The sequence below is a fragment of the Acanthopagrus latus genome, chromosome 10, assembly GCF_904848185.1.
Source record: "Acanthopagrus latus isolate v.2019 chromosome 10, fAcaLat1.1, whole genome shotgun sequence".
Lineage (NCBI taxonomy): Eukaryota > Metazoa > Chordata > Actinopteri > Spariformes > Sparidae > Acanthopagrus > Acanthopagrus latus.
This window is the reverse complement of record NC_051048.1, coordinates 13,265,944-13,278,588: the sequence shown is the minus strand read 5'-3', so window position 1 is coordinate 13,278,588 and position 12,645 is coordinate 13,265,944. Positions and strand designations below refer to the sequence as shown.

The following is a 12,645-nucleotide window of genomic DNA, read 5'->3' as shown; positions in this document are numbered from 1 at the left end:
TGTAGCTGAAAACATAACGACCATAATACTATGCGAAGCAGAATAGGGTGAAAACATTTACATATATGAACATATGCACTCAATACAGTCACTCAATACTTACTGACAATATGCACACACGGAATAATATGGACTTTGATATAGAAGTGTATTTTTATATAATAGTATGATTTCAATGTAACAGTATCAAAGTTCGGGTTCTATACTGTAATCCTAAGTGCTGTAACTTTAAATTTGCTCCCTGAACAAGAGTTACCGAAATCTTCCATTTGCAGGAATTGTTTCTAACCTTGTTAGAACATTTGGTCTTCATAAGGATAGAAGTGTGTGCACACACACACACACGCACGCACCCACACAGAGTTGAGAAGTTATCCCTCCCCTTCACACACAACTTTAATTGAGACAATGTGGAAAGTCCCGGACTGGGTTGTTGGTTTGTTTTTTCAAGTCAGGGGGAGATGTATTGTTGACATGATGAAGGAGTAGTGTTGTCAGCGCAGGGGTAGGAGTTACCCCTCTGACCAGACTTACATATACACCAAGACTAAGCCCCTAGCAATTATACCTGATGTAGGAAAATGGAAGGGCAAAGAACAGTTCAGAATGTGCTGCCTACCTGCTGGTATCATAAAGAGGTGCCTTACAGGGACAAACAAAGCAGAGCTGTGTAATCATTGCATAATTGCATGATGGCTGGGTTAATGAGTGATGTCAGAATGTGGAACCAGCACTCTTATAAGAACACCAGCTGCAGAATATCTGCTGTAGGACAATATTTTCTGAAACTGTAGGATTCACAAGTCTAGTCTGACTGCCGGTCCTTTTCTTCAGAAAATATACTTTATTTATAGAAGTACATATTGATTATGGTCTTTAAAATACTTTACTTACTTTACCAGCAGACAAAATAATGTGCAGTGGTGATTTCACATAAAACATAAATTCATAATAATGTGAAACATTTGAAAAGCTTTGATTCCTGTTGATCTCTTTATAATAATACATAATAAATGTTTATATTTGTAGCTGTCCTACCTCTGCTGGTTAAAGAAGCTCCTGTGATACCTGTATGATGGCAGAAAAGGCTTCAATACATCCTTAAGCAGATTTTCAACTCTGTTTTTAAATAGCACAAAGACAACGGACACATAATTTTAGTCTATGTGATATTGGACTGTCCCAGGTAAATAACACATCTCATCTAAAACACGTCAAACAGTAATTACAGAGCAATCAGATTAAATTATAGTATGCCTCTCCTATCCCAGGACTGACCATAATGAAAGATTTGAAATGATCAAAGCAGTCTGCCTGCCCACTCAATGTACTTAGAGAGCAGGTAATCGCAACAAGATGGCTCACACTGACCTTGAGGAGAGGGGAAGTGTAACAAGATATGCAACAAAAAAGGAATGTTCCTATTACTCCTAAGGCCTGATCATAATGACACCACCCTACATCAGTGCAATTAGCTGCAGTACATTAAACTGAAATTGGCAAATGTATATCATGGGAATCAAATATGTGAAAAATCTCAAAACATTTGATCCAGCTTTTTTTTTTATGAGAGAAGCTCTCACTCACTGAGGTATTCCAGATGACAATGCATAAAGAAGGCTACCAACAAGACCTTTACTTGAGAAAACAAACAAATCTACAACATTTCAGTTTGAAATGAAGGTATCTAGGAAGGCCCTGGCTTTCTGATTTCCTTTGGTAAACTGATTTTATGCATCTGCTTTGATAAAAGGACAAATACAATAAATACATTCCTGAGACTGCAAGACTCCTCCACTGCAAATTGAATATAGCTGTACAACCCTGTGTTTTAAAATGACTAGAAAACTAACCCTTGAACCTCATGTAAGAATCCAATCTAAGTTAGTCCTGATAGCCATAATACACCATCCTTGAGGATGCAATCTCTGCATTACAATTCAACATAGCAAAACTCAAATGAATTTTCATACAAATTGTCCACAATGTTATTGCAGAGCATTTTTAGACACAAAAACATCAGACTGTCAGCAGTCAGCTTGGATCTTATTTAGTGATGGCAGGGTCAAGGGAACAGAAACTGGGCCAGAGACAGCCTGTACAACAACAGTCTGTAGAACACAGTGTGATTCAGGAAATGACTACTCCAACTGCACGATGTTCCCAGACTTGTTTATCAGCCATCAGTGTATGAATAATTGATAGAAGTTGACTGTTTGTTTGTACATACTCAAGGCTGCCATCTTAGTTGATTTACCAAAAGACATATGACCGGGTTCTCTAAATGTTGTTTTAATTGCTTTTGCAATATTGCAGTGGCATGAAAATGAAGGAGACAAATGACAATGGTCTCTCCTGTCATCCCTAACATCCACAGCCAGGCTGGAATTTACCAACAATCTTTCATAATTGTAACTGCCGCCCATCGGCAGTTTAATTTCTAGCTGTCTGTCATGCCTTTTCTTTGGTTCCTACCTTTAGTAATTGTAATTTGATAGGCGGAACTAATTACTGCCGCACTTGTGTTCCACCCGTATTTTAATTAATGAAACACCTGGCATCCGAAGCGCCAGAAAAGACGGCAGAAAAGTAAACAGCTACAGCTAAGCTAAGTAATAAAAGAGTAAACAGATAAAACATGAAGAAAGAAGACAACGAGAAGGATAAATAAGGAAGATTAGTCCCTCATAAGAGAAAAGCAGCTTACGAGGTATGTTAATTAAAAGGAAGGTTCATTTCCAGCGTATGATTTTACATGCTATGTGTGTAATCTTTAAGTGCAGAAAACATCTTTTAAGTGAACAACCTTACATGATAGGTTGTGTAATTTGTGTTAAAGTGCAAACGATTTTTCTAAGTGAATTAACTACTTAGAGGTAAACTATGAAAGCTGTGAAAGTTATGCAATGAAATATGTATGCTTGTTTATACTGTGGGATTCCTGGTTGTTGTATACTGTAGTTGAGTTTATGAAGTGTAAACACCAGACAACATACATGCATTTCATTTATTTTATTCTTTATTCTTTTCTCTCCTTAGTTCTCATGAACTAATAGTCAAAACATATTCCAAAAACAGTACAGATGAAACAGACACTAAATTGTAACACTTAGAACTCAAAATCATTAATTTGTTACTGGTGTTAATTATTTTGGTCATCCAGTCAATAGCTCCTACAGATGTCATTGCTCACAATAACAGTATCTGTTTCACTGTTGCTTCTTTAATTTTTTACAATTCAAATTTCTAAGTATAGCAAGCTCAATTTGTTGTCTGATTGACTGTGAATTAATCAGGTAATTATACATATTGTAAGGTTAAATACGGTACCTCATGGTACCCATTTATATAAGGCCATTTTGTATAGAGCACTACAACTTGATGTCACTTTTAGGTTTGAGGAAATAAATATCACAGAGAACCATGAATCATAAATCACCACACTCTTTAGAAAAATAGCATAGAAAAGGTTCTGCTTCCTAAGGAAATATAAGCAGGCTAATTTCTGAGACCAAATTCTTTTCACTTTTACAGAGGAGCAAGAGAATGTTTCCTGATTGGAAACATAACAAACTGGCATGATTCATGTCAGTCCAGGACAGGAAGGCTCTATGGCAGGTGATTAAAAGCTCCAGAACATCACTGGAGCCCAAAGATACTAAAATACAATACCCATCCAGCCACAGTCCATTCACCCTGCTGCCATCTGACTACAGATACAGGAGTGTCTGGTGCTGTAGTACCAGTACCAGACTACAGAGCTGCTTCATTTTTCAGAGTGTGAGACTCCTCAACTCATCCTCAACACTCCCTAAAAATGTATATTTTCTTGTGTAACATAAAGGGACAATGTGCATTTTATTGTAAAAACCCTGTTTTGTAGAATGAAAAATAAATAAACCTTTGACGGACAGGTATCAACTTACTAACTGGCGATGTTTGACAAAGAAAGTCTCAAAAGTTTAATAGTCATTTATTGATGGCAGTGTAATACTAAACCAACTAACTGTGTATCAACAACATTGTGTGTGATATTGCATTACGAAAGAAACCCATGTTCTATGTTGTCCAGTAGCCATCAGGATACAACCGTGTTTTGTTATTTTCTGAGTATATGACAAATAGCATTCATTCATGGATCGTGTGTTGGAAGTCTTTATAAGAGTCTGAGTGTGAGTGACTTCTAGTGTGCGACATGTCCTTGTGGTAAAACTGCCAGCATGACAATTAAAGAGTGGAGACAAGCCGTTTCCAGCCACCCACAGAACACAACCACCACAACGCTCAGCTGTCAGCCTGACAGCCACTAATCTAACCAGAATGCAGCCCAGCTCCATACCAGAGCTTCTGATAACTGCTGTATGAGAACTCCAGAGGTCAAAAGGGGAGATGAGGTAACGCTTGGGAGAGGACACTCAGTCAGGCTCTGCAGGGGCTGTGGTGTTTGAATCCTGGAGGCTAGCCAATTGGGCTGTGGGAGAACTCAGGGAGATGTTTAACATGCGAAAACCCTGGGGAGGTTCAGTCATTAAATCCCACTTTAAAATGCCCAATCTGGAGTCTGCTCCAACCCCACAACAACGTCCTTTGAGATTGTTACTGGGAGGCATTATTTGACTTAAGGTGTGATAACTGACAGCTGTGGAGATGTAATGACAGAGGTCCTTGTGACTCACAGTCCGAGTGACCCTCTCATCAGACTGGTAGATGTGTTCAAGCCACCACATTTCTGTATGAAGCTACATACACAAGGAAACTATTAGCCAAACTCATATGGTTAGGTAATTGGCAAGAAAAAAATATTTTTTTCCCCCCTTTCCTTTTTAATTAAACCTGCACTGAGTGAAAACCAGTCCACTGTTTAAAAGCACTACCACACAGAGAGTGGTAGGAAAGAATCATCACTCTGGTTCACTCGACAAGAAGGATATGGGGTTTTTTGTTTATTTGTTTGTTTGTTCATTTTACCTGAATTAAGCAGCAATTTGACAGTTTTACTGCTATTTTAAAACTATGTAGGATCCTACGGCCTGCCAGCTGCCAGGTATCTTTTCTCTTTTACAGGAAAAGATTGGTGTTTTATTGGCCAGTTTGTTCTGCCTTAAGATATAAAAAGGTTCAAGGCTAAAGTTTCATACGGCTTATTGGTATTGATGAAACTCTGGTTACAACTCAGCTGGAGCCAGAGGTATACTAAAAATACACAAGTGTTGAGAAAAGGCAGCTCCCACATGGGCTGATATACACATACAGTACTATCGACATATATGGCACTGGACTACTAAGAACTTACCAATCATTCTTTTTCTAGCTTACTTATTTAGCCACCCCCTCTACTCCCTCATCTGCCTGAGCCCTCCATTCATTGTCTGACCCCCTACTTCCTGTTGTATTTTGGGGAAGGCTCACAAGGAGCGTGAGAATGCTTTCGGGGCAGGCTGTCTTGACCCAGTGGTATTTGAAGCAACATACACGCATAGCTTCAAACATTTCAGTGGCAACTTCACAGGGCCAGGGATTCATCATGGTTTCATTTAGGATTTGGTACCTTTTATCACAATCTAATACATATCTGATTGATTTTGTCTGTTCTAACTAAGGCACAAGGCAAGATTAATTGAAAGATATATTCAATTATGTGTGTGAGTGCCACAGGAATGACTCTTAAGCTTAAAACACAGAAATCAGTTAGCTTTTTTGCAGCTCTGGTTCCCTTGCCACAAAGTCAGTGGGTTTTTTTTAACACTTTATTTATGAAGTTTTTTAGGTTTAAACCACAGAAAAAAATCAGACAATGTACAGCAGCATAAACAGGATGAAACAAGGAAGAACAAGACACATCAAACTGCAAGCCTCCAGTAATATAAACATGAGAGAATTACAGTTATACATATCAGTCCACAAATTGAATCAAGAGTACAGAGGTAGCTTTTAAAGTCCAAGACAGAGTCCAGAGAGCCAGGATCAAAAGAGGTCAAGGAGAGACTTGGTTGTACAAAGAACAATGCAAACAATACAAAACAGAATGATGCAGTCCAGTGTAACTAGTCCAGGGGATGAAGATTATCACTTCGAATGTAATCAATAAAGGGTCCCCAGACTTCAAGAAACTTGTGGTGAGTATCTGACAAAGTATATCAAATTTCTTCCTGGTAGATACAGGAAACCTTGTCATTCAACCATTTTTTAAAACAGGGAGGACAAAATGATTTCCAGTGTCTAAGAATAACTTGTTTTGCTATGACCATACCAAGCATGAAGGCTTGTTGTAGTGATGAGGGAAGAGTGAGAGAAAAGTTGGAGCAGCCCAATATTATCAGAAGACTGTCAGAGATCAACTGTTATATTTTTATATATATATACACACATACAAGAAAAAGTCGTCCTGAAAACTCTTAAGTTTAGGGCAGAAACAGAATAGGTGACCCAGTGTCCCGTCATCTGATGTGCATTTATCACAGGTAGCGGAAACAGAGGGAAAGAGCCTATTCAGTCTGGCCTTGGAGAATTGTAGCCGACGGATGACATTAAACTGAATAAGTTAAAGTCTAGCATTGATAGAGCAAGATTTGATCCTACTCAGTCCTTGGGCCCACAGCGCATCCAAAATCTCATCACCAGTATGTGATACCCAGGCTTCTTTAAAATGGAGAGAAGGGGCTGCCAAGCTAAAAAGATTTACAAATTGAGAGATCAAGCGTTTGGAGGTGGGAGGTTTGGTCATAAGCTCATAAAAGATGTGTTGTTCATGCAGCGTTTCAAAGTGTAAAGTCAAAATGGATTGCCTGACAAATGTCTGACTTGCAGGTATTGACAAAAATGGCTGGAAGGGAGACCGAATTTTGCCTGCAGTTGAGCGAAAGAGGCAAAGTGGTCGTTAATGTAAAAATCTACGATGGCAATCAAGCCTTTGTTGGACCACTGTACAAAAGCAGCATCCATCGTGCCTGGTTTAATATAGGGATTCTGACAAATAGGAGCATAGGTAGCAGGGGTGTAATGGTTCACCAAACGGTTCGCTTTTTGACTCACAGTTTGGTTCAAACCTCGGTTTTTAAAAACATACTGAAAAACCTTTTGGAAAATTTCCAGAAAAAAATGTCTGGATTTTATGAAAAAAATCAGGACAATCAAAATTGGGGGCATAGATGTTTAAAAGAGCTAATGGGAAGGAGTTGATTGTACCAGTGACAAGGATCTCCCGCCTGGGTCTGTTGTTATGGAGCTGAATACAAACAGGAAAGTTTTGCGGACAAGGATGGCAAGCCCCCTTGCCCTAGAAGGATTGTTGCATTGCAATATCAAGAATATGAACGTTACTTATATACTTATATTACCTTAACCAAGTATAACACTTCTCTTTAGACCGGTCCACAATAAATAAATAATATATATTTTTCAAAACACTTCTATTAATCTCTTAACTATCCAGGAATACAAAAAATAAACGTTTGTTTTAAGACCAGTCTACATTGTCTAAATAAAATTAAAATGAAAAACTTTTTATACCAGTCTGAGGTATAACAAAAATAAAAAGCAGTCTATATTTTTTTGGCGTTGTCCGTTGTCACGCAAATGGTGACATTTGGTCTGTCAATCTTCCACTCTGATACAGCTGCCTGTAGTATTTCCTTTTCAGCTGAATTTAGCACCAAGCAGACAAGTCAATCACCAAAACAACAATATGAAATCCAGTTAATTTTCATAATAAAACAATCCGTGTTGACACCAGCACACAAATCTAAAAAAACACCAGCTCTTCCACTCATCCTTCGGTCGGGAACACGTCCTGTTGTGTTTATAACACAGACCTATAACTGCGGTCGCAAGTGATCATGTGGTTATCGTGGGAACTCCTCGGCCTAGTCTACCGTACTGCTCCGTGGCGAACTCAAACTGCAAAACCAGAACAGTACCGTAACGCGGCAGACCCGTACCCAGTGGAATTTCGGGGTTAATATCAACTGGAAACCCAAAATGTCTCCACACGGCTGACCCGAGTGTGATCAGGAGATCTGATAGCTCAGGCTTATCAGCCATCTTGCAGAACTGAAACTAACCTGACGCGTGTGCGGTAGGAGCAGGGTGGGGATGAACCAAGGTTCAGGAAGATGAGTTTCTGTACTAAGTCCTTTGAAACAAGGTTTTCGGTTTTGGTTCAGAACCGTTACACCCCTAGTAGGTAGACAGTCCAGGCCGGGGCCTCCCTTAGCTGTGGATTTCCGTAGGTGTGCCTTAGATATATGAGAAGGTTTGTCGGCCCAGATGAAAGGAATAATGATGTTATCTATCATCTTAAAGAAAGAGGCTGTAAGATATATGGGTATGTTTTGAAAGAGATACATAAATTTGAGAAGAACTACCATCTTAACAAGATTGACACACCCAATTAACGAGAGAGGAAGGAGTTTCCACTTATCATTATTTTGAGTTTACCAATCAGGTCAGAGTAATTCAACCTAAAAAGGAGCCTTGGATTCCTGGTGATGTTGATCCCAAAATACACAAACTACACGGTGGAAACTTTAAAGGGTAAACTGTTGAGGAAGGCAGAGTCGAGCCCATCCGACAGAGGCATAAACAGACTTTTTTCCCAGTTAATGGTAAAAAGCAGTCCAAAATTCATTTTAAGACTAAAAAGTGGACTGAGAGACGTTCTAACGTCTGACAGAGTCAGGATCACATCATCCGCGTACAAACCTATGGGGCTAACAGATGCGTCATCCCCGATACCAGCAATCTAAGGACAAGATCTAATGGAAATCGCCAGGATTCCAAAGCGAGTGAGCAAAGGGGAGAGGCTGCATAGATGTTTAAAAGAGCTAATGGGAAGGAGTTGATTGTACCAGTGACAAGGACCTCCCACCTGGGTCTGTTGTTATGGAGCTGAACACAAACAGGATAGTTTTGCGGACAATGATGGCAAGCCCCCTTGCCCTAGAAGAGAAATTGGATTTGTAAACTTGCAACACCCGTAACGATCTCAAACGTCTCTGCTATTCGTCTCTGTATTCTGAGAATACCTTTCCCCTCTTAAGTGCCTTGCCAAGACCTCTATAATTCCAAGAGATGAAAGTAATTGGACTCATATCCGGCTTGGCCAAATGACCATCCTGCATTTAGGAAATCAAAGAACAGAAAATAAAGGCTGATATGACAAACATGACACAAAACTGTCCGTTTACATATAAAAAACAAAAAAGCCCAAAACATACCAAAAGCCACAATGAGAACTAGGCGACAATACCCTTTATCTGTCGTCGAGGCTGCCGGGTAACAGAGGCTGCTAAACTGTACAGCAATAAGCTCGCTAAATTAAAATTAAAAACAGCACCGTGAGCACCTCCAAAATAAAGATTAACAAACAGTAACACTACAGGAACATAATAGTGACAATCGCTAAAGCCCGTACTGGAAATGTTTGGAGGAAAGGCATTTAGGTGGGTCCCTTGTAGAAAAGAAAGTTGAATAAAAATTGCACCAGGATAAACTAGGCGGGCCTGAACACTTTAAGTAATGAGTTTAAACATCCTGGTGGGGTATCAATACCACGAGAAACAAACAAAAACCATTAAGTGTCATATCTCACTCCTGGCTGAAAATTATAATGCTGAGAAATCAACAATAGGATATTAAGAATGACAAAATGCTAAGTCAGAACATCAATAGCGACACTGCATAAAATTCAGGAGATAGACATCTAAATAGAAATCTTTGACATTCATGTTTTGTCAGCCAGCCATCTGCTGGTGAGACGAAGATTTTTACTGCGTTATCGTAGACGACTTGGAGTTTAGCAGGGAAACGCAGGAAGCACTTAGTACCGGGATCCATGAGCCTGTTCCTTGAGCTGGGAGGATACCTCAGCCAGGTAGTCGGGGAATATCGAGACCCTCTCACCGTGGATGGATGGATTTGAATGGATCATTGGTTAGATAACTGATTGTTTATTTAATTTTTGTTTGTTTGTTTATTCTTGCAGGGCCAGCAAAAGACTCAACTAAAAGTGATTGCACCAGAGTTAGTTAGCAGTTAACTTCCATCTGCTGTCCCTGGGCAGGTAAACAAAAGAAAAATAACAAATAACTAGAACTGCAAGCAGTCATGAACAGGGCCAAGCCCCCCAGCGTGACTCGGACCCTGTGCACCGCAGAGCCCACGCAAGTTTGCCCCAAAGGATGATGGGCTCAGGGCAAAAGTGGGGACACAGACCAACATCTGACCCATGGTATTTTTTGTAATGGGAAGTGCACTGGAATTGCAAAAAGCTGAACGTGTGCCGATTTGGGTTTGTTGTACTAAATCATGCCCGCTTTGACCAATCGTTACTTAACTATATGGCTGGCTTCAGGAGTGACCCACATCAGTACTGTTTCATTACATTTGTATTATTGCAACAAAAAATGAGAGTGAAGAGGAAAAATGCATTTATGTTGATTAGTCTGTGGTGACTTAACAAATTCAGGAAATACATGAATATGATTTTTATGAATGTGTTCTTTAAAATGTGGAAGTTAAAGGCAAAAAGGCATTTACATCCGATATAGTGCCACCTATAGGCCAATTTGCACCAAATTTGGCACATCCTCTGGATGACTTCAGGAACAATTGATTTATTTTGATGTTGAAAGCATTTAGTTTGACTGAAATATGAATCAATATGCATTTTTAGCTAGCAAAATAGATGTTTGGTTATAACTAGCAGATTTTTTGGAGTGCCAAAATTCTTTTGGCAACTTTTAATCAGACACATCTGAAGATTCTTTGTGCAAAGTTTCAGGCAGATGGCACTTAAATTGTAGGAGGACTTGGAAAAAGTAGGTTTTGCATATGTGGCGATTTAGTGAATACTAGTGCAGTGCCTGTAGGAAATATATATTCCTATAGAAAAGTGAGAGGTTAAGTAGCTATTTCATGGCTGGGGTAAAAAGGGAAGACTAAGGAAGGGGAGTTGGACCCAAACGCAGTTACCAGAGGCAAGATCAGGAAAACAAAAGGCGAGCTTTATTTAAAAGCTGTTTACAAAAACCAAAAGCGGACAAACGGGGATGGAAAAACAAAGTAGCAAAGCAAAAATACAAAGTTCAAATCAATGTCAAAGTACAAATCAAACATGAAAAAAATACAAAATAAATCCAAAACCTACCAAACAGAACAGCCGGGAGGGTAGAGGCGAGGACTGGGGCCCACTGGGGACCAGGGACGTGGACTGGGGCCCACTAGAGTCCGACAATAAACATGAAGGCGTTCTAGAGGCCGGCGACGAAGCGTTCTGGGAGCCGAAGACGAAGGCGCTCTGACAATAAACAACCTCGGCTGGGCCCCCAACTGAGGAGCAGGCACTGGACCTGGCATGGGACTCGGCCGGACCTCCGACTCAGGTGCAGGCACAGGACCTGGCGTGGGACTCGGCCGGGCCTCCAACCGAGGAGCAGGAACTGGCCTCGGCCGGGCCTCCGACCGAGGTGCAGGAACAGGCACTGGACTTGGCATTGGATTCGGCAGGGCCTCCGACTGAGGTGCAGGAACAGGCGCTGGACTTGGCATGGGACTCGGCTGGGCCTCAGCCGAGGAGCAGGAACTGGTGCCATCTGGACCGCCGACTGAAGACCACTGGCAGGTGTCGACCGGACCGCCGACTGGGGGGGCCACTGGCAGGTGTCGACCGGAACACCGACTGAGGGCCACTGGCAGGTGTCAACGGGGTTGAGACTGAGGCTTGGGCTGGGAGCTCGGCTGTGGCTGAGGCCTGGGCTGGAAGCTCGGCTGTGGCTGAGGCCTGGGCTGGGAGCTCGGCTGTGGCTGAGGCCTGGGCTGGGAGCTCAGCTGTGGCTGGAGCTGAGGCATGGGCTGAGGCCCCTGAGCCTGACTTCAGGGAGCCAGGATGTGGACAGGCTCGTCGCTCTCTTGGTGGAGGCACTTTGTAGGCCAGCCGGGTTCCACAAAAAGGGGAAACTGAGGGCTTGTCCAGGATTGTGACAGAAGCCTGGGCTGGTTCCTGGGCTGAGGCATGGCCTTGGGCTGGTAGCTTGGCTGTGGCTGAGGCATGGGCTGAGTCATAGGCTTGAAAGAAAAGATTGCTAGCAGCTATCTGCCGAACCCTGCTGGTGGGGTTGGTAACAAAGTCCTGGTACCAGCGGATTATCTCCAAGCCATTAACTGCTGGGTCCATTTTATTAGGTCTGGTTATTCTGTCAGGTCGGGGTAAAAAGGGAAGACTAAGGGAGGGGAGTTGGACCCAAACGCAGTTACCGGAGGCAAGATCACGAAAACAAAAGGCGAGCTTTATTTAAAAGCTGTTTACAAAAACCAAAAGCGGACAAACGGGGATGGAAAAACAAAGTAGCAACCAAGAACGAGACAAAGTAGCAAAGCAAAAATACAAAGTTCAAATCAATGTCAAAGTACAAATCAAACATGAAAAAATACAAAATAAATCCAAAACCTACCAAACAGAACAGGAGCAGGAACAGGAGCAGGAACAGGAGCAAACAGAAAACAGAAAACAATGACCAGACAAGGAGTGAGGGGAACACAGAGACTAAATACACAGACACTAATAACATGAGGAGGAACAGGTGAGGAGAGAGAGGAGGAAGGAAGCCAGGTGTGATAATGAGGGGGAGGAGCACAGAGGAACAGACC

General features: G+C 41.4%; 1 long non-coding RNA gene across 1 annotated transcript; it reads left to right on the top strand.

Moving 5' to 3' along the window:
- Positions 1-2,562: 2,562 nt before the first annotated feature.
- LOC119026788 lies at positions 2,563-4,144 on the top strand. Its single transcript, XR_005077241.1, has 2 exons — positions 2,563-2,710; positions 3,535-4,144. It is a non-coding gene; the product is annotated as an uncharacterized LOC119026788 (long non-coding RNA).
- The last annotated feature ends 8,501 nt before the right edge of the window (positions 4,145-12,645 follow it).